Consider the following 17,470-nt stretch of genomic DNA (forward strand, 5'->3'; position numbering starts at 1 on the left):
TATATACATTGCTTAAAGCAGTCCCCTACACATAATAACACTTGAGCAAATATAACTTAACTGTTATATCTTTTGAAATAATACTCGTCAATCTGGGGATAAAAAAGCAGTTTTAGATCAATTAATCTGAATGATATTGAATTAAATGAAGTGAAATTACTTTCTTTGATACAAGATTTCTCAGGGTATTTAATAAACCAATATAAACCAATATGAATGTCTAAGAAGAGAGGCTAATATACAACATTTCTGATGCTGTTTGGCAACAGAATCTTTTGTGTGTGTGGAATATATTAGCGTATGTCAAGGATATTCAACAGACCACTGTGGGAATACTGATTTAGATTATTTAGTAGCAAAATAAAAAGAAACATAATTTGGCACTGAATTTTTTTTTTAGTAGTATAAGAATGGAAGAAACACTGACAATAATAGGAAAGTAACTTTTTCTTAAAAATCTAATTATGAAATCAGATACATGAAAGAGGACCTTGCCTTAATCTTTAAGGCAACATTTTACCAGGGCCAAGAAAGCCCTGGAACATCTAAGAGTAGAGTCTGCAGCTGAAGTACAAGGCAACTTGGAGAAAAGCCTAGAAACAAGAAAAGACAGAGTCTGCCCACTATTCCTTTCAAGCCTCATGCTTTGAGAAGTACTGTAGCATGCCTGCTGATTTGAATAGTTACCAAGCAGAATCTGTCCTCCTCCTCTTCTTCTCACCCCTGAAACACTTAATCAAAAATAGACATGAGGATAAATACCTCACACTTCCCCACTAGGAAAAAAATCTTAACTAAAAATATATGTTTATCAGCTCACTGGACACTGTATATACTGCATGTAACCAGTTATATAAGTGTGATCATGGTGCCATATCAAAGTGCCACAGTAGGAGACTTAAACAACAGAAATTAATTTTCTCATGTCCTTTGGGTAGATACTTAGGAGTGGAATTGCTGGATCATATGGAAGCTCCATTTTTAGCAGTTTGAGAAACCCCTACAAAGCTTTCCATAGTGGTTGGACCAGTTTACATTACCACCATCAGTGTAGAAATGTTCCTTTTTTTTCACATCCTAGCCAACATTGGTTGTTGATAGTTTTTTTAATACACACCATTCTCATTGGTGTGAGATGGTATCTCATTGTGGTTTTGATCTGTGTTTCCCTTATTACAAGTGATCCTGAACATTTTTTTCATATGCCTGTTAGCCATCTGCATTTCCTCTTTGGAGAAGTGTCTTTTTAAAGGACATATGCACCCCTAGGTATTGCAGCACTGTTTATAGTAGGGAGGATGTGGAATCAACACAAATGCCCAAAATTAAATGACTGGATCAAGAAGATGTGGAACATATGCATGATGGAATATTACTCAGCAATCAAAAAATATAAACTCATGCCATTTGTAGCAACATGGATGGGGCTGGAAGGGATCATGCTTAGTGAAATAGTCAGAAAGAAAAAGAAGCATACCTGATGCTTTCACTCATAGCAAGAATAGCAGGAGTGTAAGGAATCAGGGAAAAACACATATGTGTATATATAGTAATTGTAATAAAGTAAAAATGAACATCAACTAACAACGATAAACTAGAGACATTGTACAGGGGAGACACAGGATCAAAACAGGGGTGGGAAGACCACACGGGACTATGGTGATGGCACATGGGTGAAGTGGTGGTGGGAAATCCATGGGATTACAGCTGAGATGAAAAAAAGTACAAAATGAAGAATGATGCAAAAATTATATTAAAAGATAAATTATTACCCCATTTAAAAAAAAGAAATTAATTTTCTCACAACTCTAGAAGCTTGACATCCAAGGTCAAGGTGACCACAGGATTGGTTTTTCCTGAGACCTCTCTCTTTGACTCCTCTTCTCCCTTTGTCTTCCTGTGGTATTTCTACCACACATGTATGTGTTCTCATAACGTCTGCTTATAAGAATACCAATCAGATTGGATTAGGACCACCCAAGTGACCTCATTTTAGTTTAATCCCCTCTTTAAAGACCCCCTTCTTCATCTCTAAATACAGTGGTATTTTGAGGCACTGGGGGGCTAGGACTTCATATGAATTTTGGGTAGGGGACAACATAATTCAGCCCTGGACACAATGCATAAGCTTCCCTTACTGGCCTCCTAGAAAGTGATGAGTTATTACAGGTTCTACTCAATTTCCTTCATTACAAATATATAGAAGACAAAAGTAAGCCCCCTGCTGATTTATCTACCACCCTCATTTCTTACCCAATTTTTCTCCAACCATTTTAGCTGTTATCTGTTTACCCCGCAAAAGGACTGAGGCTCTTTTGCTTTGAACAGCTGGCCATTGAGAGGAGCTGCAGTGGCACGATGCTCCCCACTGCTTTCCAGCACCATCCTTAAAGCAGCTTTGCATCAGCACAACCACACACCAGTTTCCAGACATGGCAACTTCCTCAGCTGTCAAAGAACTCCCTTTACACCACAGAGATTAAAGCCCAAGGACTCTGAAAAGTATGCCTAGGTGGTGTTCGAAAGGGGTGAAGTCTCCTTTCACAACTGGGGAAAAGGAGGACACCCATGGTTTGATGACAGCTTATAGGACAGGAAACAGCACAGACTCAGCAGAGGCCTCAATATCTACATAGCAAAGGCCATCTTCCCCCAACAGTGAAGAATGAACTCGCTGGCTCACAGCAGAACAGGGGCCTGCCTGGAGGGTGGTGAGGTGCTTGGTTTCTGTAATAGAAAGCAGCAGGAGAGTTTTTTTTTTTTTTTTTTTTAATTACCTTGCTATGTGATAGAAGTCATAAGGTGAAGGAAAAGTATGAAAAGTTGCTTTTTTTTATTCCTGACCTTCTGATAGCCTATATGTTTTAGGGACAGATAACTTCCTAATGAGGCTTTTTATAATAAAGCTTTCATTGCTTTGAAAAATATTAACTTTTCCAGTTCTTCCGGGTAGTTCAAACAAACCCTGCAGTTATGGTTACAATATCCTAAAGATTTAGCTTCTCAGTAATAATGGGTAAGAGCCTTAGCATTGCCACAGGCCAAAACTATATTATTTGAAATGAAACCTCTCATAAATATCCAACTACCAAGTCGCTATCTATCAACTGCTGTTATATAAACAGGACAGAGCTAAATCTCCCACCTGCCAATATTCAGAGCTGCCACAGAGAATGACTTTGTGTCCAGGACTCACAAGTTAAAAGGGCTCTTGCTCTGTCAGTCAATTCTGAGAAACTAAGTTTGACTTGGATAATCACAGTGTAGGAAGATCCAACTAAGGAGGCCAGGTAGGGCCTGAATTTTTCATGCAGTTTGCTTTTGCCAACCATTAGAATGCCCTCAGGCTCAGTAGCTCTCTTCTGGTTGGTATAAAAGGACTAATTCTTTATAATTATACAGCACCCAGTGCCCCACTTCCTACCCCCATTCCCCTTCCCACAACTTTCTCCATACCAAGAGATAGTGGAAAGCCATAGACAAGCAGGTCCAGGTAAGGGCATCATCTGTCCTGAGAAGATTCCCTCTGTTCCCTTGCCATGTTCATTTCTGGTTCAGAGGCCTGGTTCATCCCAGGGTTTTGTTCAGCACCAGAGATGCTGATGGGAGATATGTGGACCATGCTTGGGTAACACTATTCAAAATGGTATGCAACCATCAATAGAATGCACTTCTGTTTTACATCTTCTATTTCTGGACCTAGAACATGATGGGGTGGAGGTGGGGTGATCGTCAAAGATCAAACCAAGTTTCTTCTTTCAACTCTAAGATTTTTAAAAAATAATATAAAAATTTATTTTTTACAGCATTTAGTGCCTTTTCCCATCTCAGTTGTAATCCCCATGAGCGTCCCATCACCAAATCACCTGTGTGCCATCACCATAGTCCAGTGTACTTCCCACCTTCCCCCCACCCTAGGTTTTTTATCCCATTCCCTACTCCACCCTCGTAAAATGTCTCTGGTATATAGTTGTTCATTATTATTATTTTTTCCCCTGGTCCTTTATGCTCCTGTTATAAGTAAAACTATTTGGTATTTTTCTTTTTTTTTTCTGGTCAAGCCTAAGATTTTTAAGTAGGGAAGTAACATGATTTTTGCTGTAGGACGTGAGTACAATGAATACTAAATAAGTCCTACAGATCAATGCAAAGTATAGAGAATATAGAGAACAACACTACATTATGGTTGTCCAACTTGTTAATGGGACTTGAGTGAAATTATTTCAAACACTAAAAAAAGTGATTATTATGTGATATGAGAGAAGTATTGATTATCACAAACACATACTACAATATATAAATGTAGCAAATCATTAAATTTACACAGTGCTTTTTGTCAAATATATTTCAATTAAAAAAAAAAAAAACAGTTTCCAAGTTGGAGAAAAGTAGAGACCAAAGTCAAGGGTACCAATTACCTCTAATTAAAATTTAAAAACACATGATAATGATAATAGTAACCAAGATTCCATGCAACTCGTAGAATGTGCTAGACCCTGTTATAAAAGCTTTTCTTATATTGGAGTTATTATTAGCCTTGTTTTAAGTTGAGGAAATGGCAACCCAGCCAGGGTAAGTCACTTCCCCAGGGCCACAGGCTAGTTGCTGGCAGAGATAAGATTCCAACAAGCCATCTAGTTCCTTGCCCATCACCTCAATTAAGCCTCATCTCCTATCCACCCTACCCCCACAGTGAGGAGATGGCCAGAGTGCTAGCCTGCCCTACCTAACCTCCTTGCTTACCACTACCAAGACTTCAGGGACCTTTATCTCATGCCTGAGGGTCAGTTTATTAGCTTTAATTTCTTAATGAATTTTTCATGCCTGGATGACTCGTTCATGCTTTCAATGATTATACAGAGTACCAACTATGTACCAGGCTCTGTGCTGGGTGTAAGGGATATATTAGGAAACAGACTGTCAGAGAAATAAACTTATAAACAAATTAATATAATCTATTTATTTTATGAAATAATTACAGATTCGTGCCATTAAGAAACTAAAGAAGATTATATCGATAGGATCACAACAAATGGAATGTTTCTTTGAAGTTGACAACCTCAAGTGCTGTGGCAAATCACATGGTTCAAGATTGAGGTACTTTGGGGCTATGGAGATCTTTCTCTCGGGTCTCTAAATATAACAGATTCTTTTCATAAAACAAAACTGGGGCCCTTGCTGGTGGCACAATGGGCTATGAGGTAGCACTGCAAGCTGGCCACAGCTTTTTCAGTGCAAGTTTGATCTCCGCCCAGGAGGTGACCTACATGGCGCGGCAGACCTCTCATGACCCGCGCACTGCTCCCTTCAGCAGTATACTTGTCTATCTGCCTGTTCCCTCCCCACTCTGTCTCTGAAGAAGACTCTCACTGCCCCTGCACCTCTGGCTTGTACCTCAGGTCTGTGTGAATGAATAAATAAATATTCTTTAATCTTTTTTAAAAACACATAAAACAGATCACATCATTTCCTAGTTTTAGACCGTTTCACTCATTTTTCTCAGCCTTCAAGATAAAGTACAAACTCTACTCACCTAACTCTCCAAGGTTTTCCTTCTTCCCACCTTCCAGACTCAACCCTGGGTCAGAAAACACTTTCCCCCAATTCCTTGTACACTCAGCTTTAACTTCAGTTAGGTATAAGATTAATCATCACATTACTCTATCCAATAAATTGCCTATGCCCTGTCCCCACACTTCATCTGAAAAACTTCTATTTATCTTTAAGATTTACTCATTTTGCATAAAGAACTGGGGTACTACAGGCCAGAGGTGTGTGTGTGTGTGTGAGAGAGAGAGAGAGAGGATTCACCAGAGACAGAGTGGGAGTAGAACAAGCAGATCCACTGAAACATACTGCCGAGGGGAGAATCAGGCTGGCCAGGAGAGGTCTGCCACACCACGTGTGTCAGCTCCCTGGCTGGGGATTGAACTTGTGCTCTACTGACTTCAGAGACCTTCAGTAGTCCTGCGCTTTAAACCATTGCGCCACCAGGGAGAGCCCCTATTTTATCTTTCAGTACTCAAACTGTTACAAGGTAGCCCAGAGTGGACTGGGCCACCTGTGTGTGGGGCCTCACCATGCACTCACAACTCAGTTACACTGCAGGTACACACAATAGGGTCAACAATGGGTTTATTTACAAAATGGGAAAGAAATAGGAAACAACCCAGGGAAAGAGAGCAGGATACAAAGTAAGTGGAATACCTTATGGCTACGCTGACTGAACACAGAATCACGCTGTCCGGAGAGCTGCTTCCCGAGCGAGCCAGAGCAAGAGAGCGAGATGCAATTGCGCCCTATTTATCCTCCAAAATGTCCCAGAATTCCTGCTAGCTCCGCCCTTGGGTCCTCGCAGTTCTCTCCCTGGTACTGCTGGGAGTTGTAGTTTCCAATCACTGGAGTAGGGGATAGTGTCCAGAAAGCTGGAGTAGGGGGCGGAGTCCATAAGGACTCTGCAGAGTGACTTTAGGACATCCTTCGCCTTAACAGAACTACGACCAGTCTCCAAGACTACTACCCTAGGCTGGCTTGGCTCTCCCCTTGATGGTCCCTTAGTGTTTTCAGCTGAATTGTGTCCCTCATACCACCAATTCGCATGTGAACTCCTAACCCTCAATACTTCAGAGACTATATTTATAGGTAAGGTTCTTTTTTTTTTTTTTAAGATTTATTTATTTATGCATACAGAAGTAGGGTACAGGCCAGAGGTGCAGGGGCAGCGAGAAGTCTCACCAGAGACAGAGTGGATAGCAGAACAGGCAGATCGACGAAGTACACTGCTGAGGGGAGCAGCGGGCAGGTCAGGAGAGGTCTGCTGCGCCATGTGGGTCACCTCCAGGGTGGGGATTGAACTCATGCAGAGGTGGCTTTAGCTTCTCAGTGCTGTGCTTTAACCCACTGCACGACCAGGGAGGGCCTATCAGTAAGGTTCTTTAAAGATATAATTAAATTAAAAGGAGACCCTTCAGGTGGTCTCTCATTCAATATGATTGACTCATATTGGAAGAAGAGACTGACTCACATGCACAGAAAAGTCGACATAAAGATTCGGGAAAGGAGGGCATCCACAAGCCAAGGAGAGAGGTCTCAGAAGAAACCAACACTGCCAACACCTTCATCTTAGACTCCATTACCCAGAATAGAGAGAAAATTAATTTCTATTCTTTAGCCACCCAGCCCACAGCACTCAGTTATAGTAGCCCTAGCAATCTAATATGCTCAGTTTCCTGCGTAAACCTGGGAACACAATTACTTCATGAACCTCAGCTAAGAAACCTCATCATTTTTTATCTTTATCCTAGGCATGTGGTAAACTCTCAATAAATGTTTGCTGAGGGAGGAAGGAAGGAATCGCTTCTTCTGCTCAGGCAGGGGCATCTTCAATGCAACATTGTTTCTGAAAATTGGAAAACAGACTGGGATAGCTTAACCATCTGAGAGAAAAATTGTCAGACTCTGGGGGAAATACAGAAAACCAGCACTTGGTTTCCACTCTAGCGTTCGGGATTTGGGTGGGGGAAGGTTACAGGGGAAACCCCCATGGCACAGATCCATGGTATTTCCTAGGTCTTTCAAACACATTTAATTGCACACATGGAAAAGAATGGCATCATTATTTAATCCCAAATACAATAACAACAATAGATGCTCATGTAGGCGCGTAAGTCCCCTGCAGAGAACTTAATGTGCTTGTTGCCTTTATCCACATATACAGCAAGACAGTGGGAACAGGGGCCAGCCCCTTCTCTTGGCCTAGGATGAGAAAACATGGATGACTGTTTTAACAGCAAAAGGGGGGAAAAACAAAAGAAAGCCCAAGGGTATTGCTGCGACTCCACTTAAGACTAATGCATGTCTTCATTTTCATCCCCGGCAATAACCCAAAGAAATATCTGATGCTACTGAAAGACTGCTGTCATCCTTGGTAGATACTCATCCATTATTATTAAGTATTGCACAGTTCAGGTCAAGATATAATATGTCTGAGAAAAACCATGGCACCTCCTTTTAATCTTGCGTAGAAAACAATTAAAGTATATAAAGCACATTATTAAAATATGTAAAATTTATAATTTAATTATAAGATTGCATAGCTTTATGATCTAATAGTTCTGCTGTATTTTGCATATTAGTGAACAATTGCTTTCTTAAAGCACACAGTAGAATCATTTACTTGATGCTGGAGAATAAGTTAATTATGGATTCCCTGTATATGACTAATGGATTTAATAATCACTTTACTGTAGAATTAACTTATACTTCCCTGTGCTTATAGCACTAATGATGATATTCATAAAAGTTCTATTTTTTTTAAAAATGTAAGATTGGCACAAAAAGAAAAACCAATGTACAACTTGGTTTAAGAGCCAGCAGTTCTAAATAGATAGTTCAGCGCCATCAAGGCCCTCTCCTTGTTCCATAATAAATCATATATACCCTCTCCATCCCTCCAACCCCCGCCACCAACCCAGCCTCCATTGGCTTTATTAAGGGAATTTATTTTATTTAAGGGAAGACGAAAGGCATGCCAGATGCACTTAGCGAAGCTCCTGATTTTTTAACCTCAGTTGTGAGTTACAATGAGGATTATTCACTTACATCCACTTCATAGAGCTCAGGGAAGTCCCATATGTGCTAAGATCATATTGGGGTGTCCATGGCCCTCTTTTTGCCCTAATTCCAGTCCCTTAAGACATTCATTTTTCTACTTGAACCAAAACAAACAACACTGGTGGAAGGAATAGCTAGAGTGGCCTTTGTTTAAGGAGTAAAGTCTCTATTACTACCTTCCTCATTTTTTATCTTCCCTTTCCACCATCACCATCAACACCACCACCATCATTTCCATCATTGTCATCATCATCATCATTATCATCTGGGTAATCCTTCTCCAAGGAAGTAAGCAAGAACAAATATGAGCTGTATTTCTAGCGATGCCATTTTATGAGTGGGGATGACATTGAGTGGGTCATTAAAGATTTCCAAACCTTTTTGCAAAGTTCTAAAATGAAAGAACTAATTACCTGTCTTTGAATGTGTTTAGTCAACTGTTGGTATTAAGAAGCAATACTTTTGCTTCTTTAATTAACTTCTTTTACCATACATATTGCCCCCACAAATCCACTCTCTGGTCACAACTCAGTCACTTTCATGGCAACCAGGGTGATTTATTCAGAAAAAATACAGGGTACTCCCTGAAATTCATTTTTCTCATTAAAAAAAAAAGATATGTAACACTTAAGAAGCAACAACCTAACCTTTTTGTGCATCAACCTTTAGATTATCCTTTTTTAATCTTATACCCATAAAGTACATATGATAACATCTTTCATGCAAGAAACAAATGTTTAAATTGAGCAGTGGCTACTACTGGAAAGAATATTATTATTTTTTCCCCTTTGAAACACTAAAACTCACCATCTTTCACTTCTGTCTCCACTTCATCTCCATTTCACCCTCATATATCCTTCTGTTTTCTACATGCCAACCTACAATACATTGAGTGCTATGTCAGCATAACTGCTTCTCTGATTTTCAGGTATCTTGCCTTTCAGATGTCAAAGGCCATCAAAAAATGCCTTAGATTTAAATAATATTTTATGCCATATAGGAAGTATGTGTACTTATTCCCTAAAAATAAGTCCATGCCTGGGTACAGACAGGAGAGTGAGAAAAGAAGATGAACTTTAGTGTGAGATTCACCTCAGTACAAATTCTGCCTCTGGCCCTCCCTGGTGGCGCAACAGGTTAAAGCACTGCACTAAGAAGCTGAAACCACTTCCGCATGAGTTCAATTCCCTCCTGCGCCAGAGGTGTGGCAGACCTCTCCTGACCCGCCCGCTGCTCCCCTCAGCAGTGTACTTCATCGATCTGCCTGTTCTGCTCCCCATTCTGTCTCTGGTGAGGTCTTTCGCCACCCCTGAGTCTTTGGCCTGTACCCCAGTTTTGTATGCACAAATAAAGAAATCTTTAAAAAAAAATCTGCCTCTGCTAAATATTCAACACCGACTAATTTTTTTAAATCTCTTTGCTTAAATTTCTCAGTTGCCAAGTGGTACAGGGAGTCTAAATAGTCACATCATGAGCTAACTTGGTGGGGAGATGGGTGTTAAGGTTGGGATTGTGAGGCTTCAAAGGAAATCAACTAGCAAAAACTTAGGCACCAAAGTGCACCCCATGGGCCCTTTATACTCCATCCTCAGCTCCTCTAACCTAGTATTTTCTTTAGGGATGTGGCCATGGCCCTTGTGCTGTGACAGTCCTTCTCCAAGCTGGCAACAGGCATCAGACATTATCTTCTTTCCTCTTTAACTTCCAAATCTTTCAAATTCCTCCATAAAGCCTGCTGATTTTGTGAAGCATGCAGCAGGTATTCTACATCTAGATTTCCAATGATCAGATGAGACATGATGACAAATCTAAGAAAAATGACACTAGCCCTTTGAAGAAAACCAAAATCAATTCCCGTCCCCCCACCCCTTCATTCTTGAGCTTCCCTCTTTTCCAGTTGTTATCTTACCTCATCTATCATACTCAGACAGAAATCCATATGTCTAGTTTAAATCACTGTTTCTCAGGCAACAGCCAGGCCACTTAGCAAAAGTCTAAAGCAAGCCAATATAATATTCTTTCCAGAGTGATATTCAGTCAAAGGTTACTGTGTCAGAGTAGGTTAATTATTCTAAGAGGTCTTATAATTGCTATAACTATTGATTCTGTGAACTAATGAAAGAACGACTGTTCTTTATTAAGTGTCTTATGTGTCCCCTTGAAGCGTTTATATGAATCTCATTTCATCCTCATCATAACTCTATGGAAAGTCTCCCTATTTTAAGAAAAATTTAAGATGATGTCAGTATCATTATTTGCTCAGAAGCATGAACTGGTGATGGTCACAGCCAAGATTCAAACCAAGCTATAAATGATTATCTGACTGTGTTCTGTTACTATTACTTTGAATATACAGCTTGTGTGTAGCCAAGGAGTATTGTACATATAATATTTAAGTGTTCTTCAAACTTAGAACAAATGGCAATAGCCCCCCTGCTCCAGTTCTTCCCAACTTTAATCCCCATTCCTCTGAGGAAATTTTTTCAATTCCTTTTTTTTGAAAGTATGTTGTATTGGTATTGTTTTAATTTTCTGAATTATAACTGACTTACTACTATGAAAAACGAGGGTTTAACTGTTACACACTATAATCCCCCACAATTCCTGTCTTCCATCATCCTCCCCAGATAATCAGATGGAGTGTTTGTTTAAGTTGGTAGTCCATTGGTTAGGACATATAGCTAGTAGTCACAGCTGAACAATAGTAACAGTATGCCAAGATAACTTTTCTTTACAACTGTTTTCCCTGGAATTAATCATTGAATCACCATTCCACATCTTAAGTATGTTATATGTCTATTACTAATTCATTCCTAGCTCTCTGTCAGAACCTAAAAGCTCTTGGTGAGGTCAGATGTATCAAGTGATTTATCATTTTTTTATGTGCCTAACTGCCCTAATTCATACTGGTCCCTCTTGCACCCAGCTTCATTCATGTGTTGGGCTCCTGGGAGTTACTTTAAACTTGTAGATTTGGGTCCCTCAGTCAAAGAACGATTTCCCGTATGGTTTCTTTGAGCATTTCCTTCCCTGTGATAATTTCTCTATTTTCTGCTTCTATAACTTCATACTAACTAGATGTTAGACCTCCAGAAAAGAACTTCTGTCTCATTTTTGCTTGCCTGTCTTTTTATGGATTTTAAAATTTATATTTTGGTTGATTTCTTCAACTTTTCCTTCCAATGAAGTAGATTTTGAATTTGTGGTATTTTATACTTCATTTTCAAGGTCTGTTTTTTTTCCCCCAAATGTTTCTTTATCATAACATTTTATGCTTACTCCAGGAATGAAAAAAATCTTCTTTTCTCTAAGGATCTTTATAATTTTTTTCTCCTAAATTTTTGCACTGATCACAAAGATATACAAAGAACTGACAAAACTCAACAAATGTAAAATGAACAACCCATCAAAATATGGACAGGAGAGCTACAAAGACACTTCTCCAAAGAGGAAATGCAGACTGCCAACAGGCATATGAAAAAATGTTCAGTATCACATGTAATAAGGGAAATGCAAATCAAAACCACAATGAGATACCACCTCTACCAGTGAGAATGGCACATATTAAAAAAAAAAAAAACAAAAACACCTAGCAACAATAAATGTTAGTAAAATTGTGGAGAAAAGGAACTCTTTTACACTGTTCGTAGGAATGCAAACTGTTCCAACCACTATGGAAAGCTATGTGGAGGTTTCCTGAACTGCTAAAAATGGAAATTCCATATGAACCAGCAATTTCACTCCTATATATCCACCCAAAGAACACAAAAACATTAAATCAAAAGGACACCTGCACCCCTATGTTTACTGCTGCTCTATTTAGGGAAGTGATGGAATCAACCCAAATGCCCAAGAATAGATGACCGGATCAAGAAGATATGTTATATATAGACCATGGAATATTACTCAGCAATCAAAAAAGATAAACTCATGCCATTTGCAGCAACATGGGTGGAGCTGGAAAAGATCATACATAGTGAAGTAAGCCAGAAAGAAAAAGAAAAGTGCTGGATGGTTTCATTCATAGCAGGTATAAGGGACCAGGAGAAATATATATATATAGTAATTGTAATAAAATAAAAATGAACATCAACTAACAACTATAAACCAGACACATGCTACAGGGAGGAGAGGGGAACAGGACCAAAACACGGGGTGGGAAGAGCACATGGGACTATATGATGGCACATGGGTAAAATGGTGGTGGGAAGTCCATGGAGATTACAACTGAGATGAAAAAATGTAGAATAATGTAAATATATATATATATATAATTAAAAAATTTCTTTTGCTAACTTTTCCATATTTTTTTCAAGCAGTAGACTTTTTCTATTTGCTTGTTTGGTTCTTACCATGCATATTAGAGGTGTCCTTGCTTAGATCACTCTAAGGTACTCTTGAATACAACACAGGAAGTTCTGTGAAGAAACAAAATGTTTTTTTGGTGGGGGGGAGTTGTGTTAATTCTGTACTCTTTTAAAAAACATACACCAGGCCCTCCCTGGTGGCGCAGCGAGGTAAAGCACAACACTGAGAATCTAAAGCCGCTTCTGCATGAGTTCGATTCCCGCCTGCCCCGGAGGTGACCACATGGCGGCAGACCTCTCCTGACCCGCCCGCTGCTCCCCTCAGCAGTGTACTTCGTCAATCTGCCTGTTCTGTTCCCCACTCTGTCTCTGGTGAAGCCTCTCACCGCCCCTGAGCCTCTGGTCTGTACCCCAGTTCTGTATGCACAAATAAATAAATCTTTAAAAAAAAAAAACAAACATACACCAATATACACTATACTCGTTTAAACCATTAAAATATATATCATACCAGTTTCATTTATACAATAATGATTTAACACAGTATACATTGTAAAATGATCCCCATAAAATGTCTATTTGCCATCTTAGAAGCTTCAAGTTTACAATATAATATTAACTATAGCCCCCAGAAATAAAAAAATAGTTTATTTTTACATCATTTTATGCTTTTTCCCATCTCAGTTGTAATCCCCATAGGCTCCCCATCTCCAAATCACCCATGTGCCAACACCATAGTCCAGTGCACTTTCCCCACCGCCATTTTTGATCCCATTCCCCACTCCATCCCCATAAAATGTCTCTGGTATATAGATGTTCATTATTATTCTCCCCCTGGTCCTGCTATGAGTGAAACTATCTGGTGTTTTTCTTCTTCTTCCCATGAATAATTTTTTTTAAAAGAGTGACAGAAGGACAATTTAAGTGATTGGTCAGTCTTATTAGGATACCCACAGCCACCATCCAAAGATTAGATCTTCTGGGGAATTCTGCTTCCTCATAGAAAGATCCTCCTGCTTGTTTGTTGTAAGGTATGAAGCAGCTACCTGAATCCTGGGAGCCCAGAGGCAAAATGGGCAGAAGATCTTGCTGTTCAGTAAGTTGACTTTCACTAAGTCTCCTGGTCCAGCATCCTTATGTTTGCCACTGCTAAGCAACCTTGAAAGAAATTAAACTTCTACATATGTATTTTAATCAGCTACCAGGGAAGGGATCATTCTGCTCTGTAGACTAATTTGCAGCAAAAACTGTTATCAGAACTTTGTTTTCAGAGGTTCTACTGCTTCCAAATCTTGACAGTCTGGTGTCCTATAGTGGGACAAGGCTGGCTGCTTGTCACCATCCCCCCCATGGCCATCGAGATGTCTACCCTCTGCTGAGCCGCATCAAATACCACCTATTCACTTGCTTCCAACTTCCCAAATTGTATTGATTTCCCCAATTTTGCTATGGAGCCTCACATGTTTGCTTTGTGCTATTAGTGTGTGCTTTACAATTCCCTTCACACCATTTTAGTGGGATTTGAGGGTGTAAACAGGAAAATGTGAGAATTAATTTATCATGTTTTATCAGAGAGCCCATGCTTTATTCCTTAGTAGTTATTTTTGAACAATACTATGTTAAATAAGGATCCAGAAATCTCTTGGTCCTCAAGTATCTATGCCTGGAATATTTGAACTCTAAACTCTAGAATTCATAAACTTCTGGTTGAGATTTATCAAACATGTTTGTCTAATTGTTATGATTAAAAAAGGAGGAAAAAAGGGGGAAGTAAAGAAGGAGGAAGGAAAGAAGGGAGGAAAAGAAAGGGAAGGAGGAAGAAATGAGAAAGAAAAAAACGTCTTTCCCCAATTTTTTTTTAATTCACACATGATAACACACTTAATACTTCACATCATTTTCCTTCATTAATACTTCTTGGGCTTTGTTATTAGGTGGTATAAAACAATTCTATTTTTACACTATAACTGTCTTGGGATTTGGCTATCAGAATCAACAGAAGACAAAAAGAAGACTACATTTCCATTGCCAATAATAGTTTGTTTTAAACCCAAAGCTGTCACAAAAACTATATTCCAGAAGAATATTTGTGGATCTTTAAATATCCTATTTATCTTTGCTAGACTTGGAATCTGGTGTCAATATTGGCTTAAAGTTGTCTATCGCATATTTGGAAGGGGGGTGGAAAGAAAGAAATGAGGATTACCTCCCCCAGCTGGATTTTAAGCCAAGGCTTAAATTCAGGGCTCATATTCACTACCTTTGGATGTAGTGTCTGGTGAGAAGGTTGTCCTCTCAGCCCTTCCACATGGTTTGCAATGACTTTCCACATTGCATCATCGGAGTTGGTTGAGACTGTTCAGGGGAAGTGATGACTGAGGAAGCTGTGATTTAGAATTCTGCTCTCAGCCTGCACACTGCCGATCCAAGACCATGCTGACTGGTGTGGCTGCTGCTGAGAATGAGCATCATTCATTCACAACTTCTCTGTGTTCAAGTCAACCTTTAGCCAGTGTGGCCACCACCTGACCTTTCCTGGAAGCAAAGGTGCTGACGGACAGAGAAGTCCCTGAGCCATGATGCGTCTGTCACAGAGCATCACTAGGGCAGAAGGGAAGCTGGAGGAGATTTCCAGTTCAAGGTGCTCTGCTCGCTGAAGAGAGCCAATATAGCACAAAATACAAAGGACCTTTCAAAACAGGTAACACAGAACCTTCATATCACTCAGTGAAATTTTATTTATAATAGTATAATAGTTTATTTGTACATCATTCCATGTCTTTTTCCAGCTCAGTTGTAATCCCCATGGGCTTCCCATCACCAATTCACCCATGTGTCATTACCATAGTCCAGTGCATTCCCTACCCCGCATTTTTGATCCCATTTCCCACTCCACCCCTGTAAAATGTCTCTGGTATATAGTTGTTCATTATTATCATTTCCCCCTGGTCCCTTGGTCCTTTATGCTCCTGCTATGAGTGAAACCAACCGGTATTTTTCTTCTTTCTGGCGTATTTCACTAAGCATGATCCCTTCCAGCTCATTCCTTGTTGCTACAAAATGCATGTGTTTATCTTTTTGATCGCTGCCACTCAGTGCAATTTTTAAAGAATAAAGAATGTGCTTTCTGCATAGGTTTTTCTATTTCAAATAACAACTGTATGTTGAAGTGATGTAAAGTCTGATATCTCTCTATTCCTTGTGGTATCTATTTCTGGGTTAGTTGACCTCCAACAGATCCAAAAATCAACTCAGGTGTGAGGAATAAGTTTTATTTACTGCTCCAAAGATAAAATAAAACAATAATTTAAAAATTTAACAAAGAGAATTCAACTATGTGCCTTCACTGAGTAACAATAAATTATTCTGTGTATATATCTCATAATTATAACAAATTTTCTTTATCTCTTCTGCAATCATCATGCAAAAACAACTAAGTTTTAGTGTAGCTTAAATTCAAATTTCAGAGATTGGAGTTAAAAGCAATACAAGGTAAATGTGTTGATAAAAATGAATTACATTTGTGCTGGATTCAATGTTTCTTGAAATGCATGGATATGGCATATAATCAATTGGAGAGATTTTGTTTTGGTGTTAATCAAAACTTACATCATTTGAAAGAATCATGTGTAGCTAGAGTGTAAATCTGTATTATTTGCTAAGTAAGTTGAAAAGATTTTCTATGTCATTGGGGAATCATTTGCATTTATTTTGGTGTAGTTAAGAGATATAACAAGTAAAAAATAAGATTCTTATAACGCTGCCTTTTCCTTGATAAGATACAGAAGCTAATGTAAATATAAAACTACTGTGCTCACTGGGAAAGATGAAGAAAATAAAGTAACTCCAATGGCAACTTTCACAGAGATAGTGTTATAGCCATGTATTAGTATAATTCTTCCATCAAAAATGAGCTGTTCCAATTTCTTATGGATCTTCAAATGACCTAATGCATACACTTTAGTGTGCTTAGTGGCTCATCAAACACTTTAAAATATCGTTTTGGAGATAGCTGTAATGAAACAGGGCAAGTTCCACAGTAACCTCAGGACCTAGAATCCACATGTGGTACCACATGGTTATACTCTAAGCATGTATATATCAGAGTACGATCATTCCAGTTAGTTTTAAAGGTCCATAGGTGCAGCTGCCCCTGCTACATTTGTTTCTGACCAGTAAAAACTTGAGTTCTCACCAAAGAATCCCAGAATGAAATAAGGTTTAACCAGCAATGTCCCCACTATAATAATGTCAGCCCATTCTAATATAGTATTAGAATTGCAAATATAGTTGCACAGCTTGCAGAACGTTGCAGTACTGGCTGTGCTGAAATGCAAAACTCTTGAGAATTACACAGTTTAGCAAAGAGAATAATTTTTGCCTAAGATCAAAATAATATCACCAATCAGCTCTAGTTTATTATTATGAATGCATTCTGCTGTAAATGAGCATCATCATTTCCTCCAGAGTAACAGAACCATAACCATACTTGAATTCCAGTGATTCTGATATTATGGTATTTATTATTAGTGAGTATTCATAACGCAAAG

The sequence above is a fragment of the Condylura cristata genome, unplaced genomic scaffold (assembly GCF_000260355.1).
Source record: "Condylura cristata isolate star-nosed mole 26May11 unplaced genomic scaffold, ConCri1.0 scaffold00008, whole genome shotgun sequence".
NCBI classification, from domain to species: Eukaryota; Metazoa; Chordata; class Mammalia; order Eulipotyphla; family Talpidae; genus Condylura; species Condylura cristata.